Below are 3,390 nucleotides of genomic sequence, written 5' to 3'. Positions count from 1 at the left end.
GCAGACATGGTTGAAGCTGAATTGTATTTTATGACTTATCTTTGGAAATTGTAAAGCATCACTTTCACCATGGTCTATTAGTCAAAGCAATCACAAGCCTGCCCAGAGTCAAGGGGAGGGGACCTCGATCCCACCTCTTGATGGGAGGGTGGGATGGTGACAGTGTAGAAGGTGGCTATTTATTTTGAATGTTAGCTTCGTTAGAAAACTGCTTTTTGTTTGTTTACAAGAATGTGAGTTTACTTCAGGTGAGAGGAGCTTTGCTATGTGATAACAAGGTCCTCGCCCTAGCTTAGGGTCCTTTTAGTATCCTAGGAGATGACCTAGCAACAAGTTCCTGTCTGTTTCACATTATTTAATATAAATATATACTTAATATAAACTATTATAATGTAATATAAAATCTCATGAAATAAAAAAACCCTGTATTTTAAAGAGTAGCACTCCCCAATTCTTTAATTTTTTAACATACATTTCACTATTTTTTTTTTTAAATTTACATTTTAATCCTTTATTCAAGTGAAATCTTATGCAGCCCTCGAGTATTTAAGTAGATGGATGTCGGGCTGCTTTAGTGGAAAGGATAGTGGGGTGGTACCCTGATCCCCATCCCTCTGGCTGTCTCCTTGTTCCCTTCATGACCTCTAAGGTTCCAACCTGGAGACCTAAGGCTCTGCCAGCCTCAGACCTAACTGATCCTTTCTACCACCGACAAAGCTACTGGATGATTCTCCGTACAAAATTCATTCACCATATCTACAGCCATTGAAACTCAATTCCTTTCTAAGTTGGCTTCTATGAAGATCTCTCAGTATTTCCTAGGACAGCTCCTTATCCATCTAATCTGGAGAGCATCGAGATTCTTTTCCAGCTCCCACTTGGTAAGACTTGCTCGGTGGCGCTTCCTCCCCAGAACTGTCTTTTAATCATGATTCCCTTGCCTCTTGTCTGCTGGAGGCCCCCAACCAACCAGGCTCGACAGGAAGAACTGTGAAAGACTTTGAAATGAGCAAAAATGATGACAGCGAGTCCTCTCTAGGGCACTTTCCCAAATTATTCCCACCTTTCACTGTCTCTGAGCTTCTTTTAAAACTCTGTAAGTTGTAGGATACTGATAGTAGTAAAAACAATTCGTGTCCATAGAAATGCAAATTATGTCTCCTGGAGATGCACTTGATTATTGCCTTGTGGCTATGGACCAATTTTGAATTTATTTGTCAATTCATTTCATAGTCTTCCTGGTCTGCATATGTGTGCACTTCTTGAATTTGCCTTTAATTCTGTCGCATATTTTTGGTTCCTTCTTTAATGAGTTAAAAAATCTTTAACATGTATTTAATTCATGTTCGTATGGGAATTTTTATTTTTAGCTTTAAAAAAACTGTCTTTTAACAGGCAGTAACCGATGCCTGCCAAGCCCACTATTAACGTAGCAAGAGGCTTGCAGAAACCTACTCTGTTGTTGCCAGAAATGGTGCAAGAGAAAGCGAACTCTTTTCCACTGGAAGGAATCGTTTTGAATTTTTCCCCCTCCTGCTCTCATTCCATCTTCTCCTCCCTTGGTAGAAAGTCACTTCCAGTCCCTGTCGGGTCCTCCAGGGGCCTGTCTATCTCATTCCAGACCGTCTATGCTACATCTCCATCTCTCAACCTCGTTACATTTAATTAATGTCCAATACATGTGAGATCAGACAAGTCTGGGCCTGTGCAGTGACTGTGAAGCTGACCATCAGAAGTCCATTTGCAGAAGCCCTAGAAGTCCCTTGGGACAAACCAAAACAATGGCAGAAAGAAAAAGGCATAATGAACATTACCTAGCAAACAAACGAACAAACGAAAAGCATTAATCTTGACCCCGAGAGACAAATTTGAGAGAATAATTCAATGCCTGTCTCTCAGATTTCTCTCTCAGTCCGGCCTCCCTGAGATTAACGTCTGGGTTCTATGAAGAGCAGAGGAGCTGGAAGTAGAAGCCAAACAAGCAGCTGAGCCTAAAACTCTGCAGGACGTGGGGGCCAAGCAGCGGGGTCCTGAGAGTGCCACTCAGAAGGGAGAAAGTCTCGGTCTTCTCGCCCCTGGCCACTCCCCAGTGCTGGTCCTGAGGACGCCATCGCTTTAGACAGGAGTGGCCAGTGGAGTGGCAGCCAGGCCCAGAAGGGCACAGTTTTCTGCCGTGAGAGTCACTTGGATGTAATTGTGGGGACTGCAGAATCCGAGCTATGTATGTGGATGGAATGGGCCAGTGAAATTTGAATGATTACTGTAACTATGATCACCACCCACGGTCTGGTCAGATCTGTTTTTTGTTTTTCATTCAACAAAATTTGTGTTGTTTTTGTTGTTGTTTGTTTGTTTTTAAGCACTTAATGATATGTTAGTCACTGGGTACAGACTTATATTTAACCAAATCTGCTTCCATGTGACTTACCTACTACGCCTGGTGGACCCAGCTCTCCTCTGCTCTGCTCACGATGGCTCCCTTAAATGTTTTTGGTAAAAATCCCTATATTCCTCTGTTGCAGAGTGGGAGACCCAATTCAAGGGGCTTAACCAAAAGCAGGTACGTGTTGGCTCATGGAACCGGAAGTCGGGGAGCAGAGGTGGGAGGGGACTGACATTCCACTTGTCGTCCGTTCTACCTCTCCCCACTCATCGCTCACTTCAGGTTTTCTCTGTATGGACTTTATTCTTGGGAAAGATCTGTCATCATGATGCTTGGAGTGGCCCTTCGCAGCTCAGGGCTTTACAGGGCTCCTCGCACCCTTGATCTCAGAAGAGAGACCTTTCCTCTCAGAAGCCATGAATCTTTCTGAATTCCAATAGGTCCTGCTTGATGACATGCCCACCCTGACCAGTCAGCTGATCCCCTAGATAAGGTACTCTGGTTGGCCAACTGAGTCACGTGCCCACCCTTGCTTCTACAGGAAAGGTAGGGTCATGTGATTGACAGCCCCTTTAGAGCTTTGCAAATACTTTTTCCTCTGTCCACACCCTAAATGTGCCAGTCGGCAGGACTCTGCCCTTGCTGAGCATGGATTCTGTAGCCAAACTGCCTTGCCTGGAATTTGAGCTCCACACTTACCAGCTGCGTGACCTTGGGCAAATTACTCTGAGCCTCGATCTTCTCATCTGCGCAATTGGCATAATAATGGTACCTGCCTCCTAGTGTTGAGAGGCTTAACTGAGGTATTATGTATAAAACAGTGTCTGGCACATAGTATTATGGAAGTGTTAACTCTTATTATTACCATGCCTCCAGAACCAGCAAAACTTGATCAGGAACCTAAACTCCATGTATTTGAAAGAAGACTCAGAAGGAAAAAAAAAAAGCAGCATAATTCATACTATTATACAAGGCTTGGAATGTGTCTTTCCCGGAGCGAGCCCACT

This window comes from Pteropus alecto, unplaced genomic scaffold (genome assembly GCF_000325575.1).
Source record: "Pteropus alecto unplaced genomic scaffold, ASM32557v1 scaffold106, whole genome shotgun sequence".
NCBI classification, from domain to species: Eukaryota; Metazoa; Chordata; class Mammalia; order Chiroptera; family Pteropodidae; genus Pteropus; species Pteropus alecto.
Note: the sequence above shows the minus strand (reverse complement) of the source record.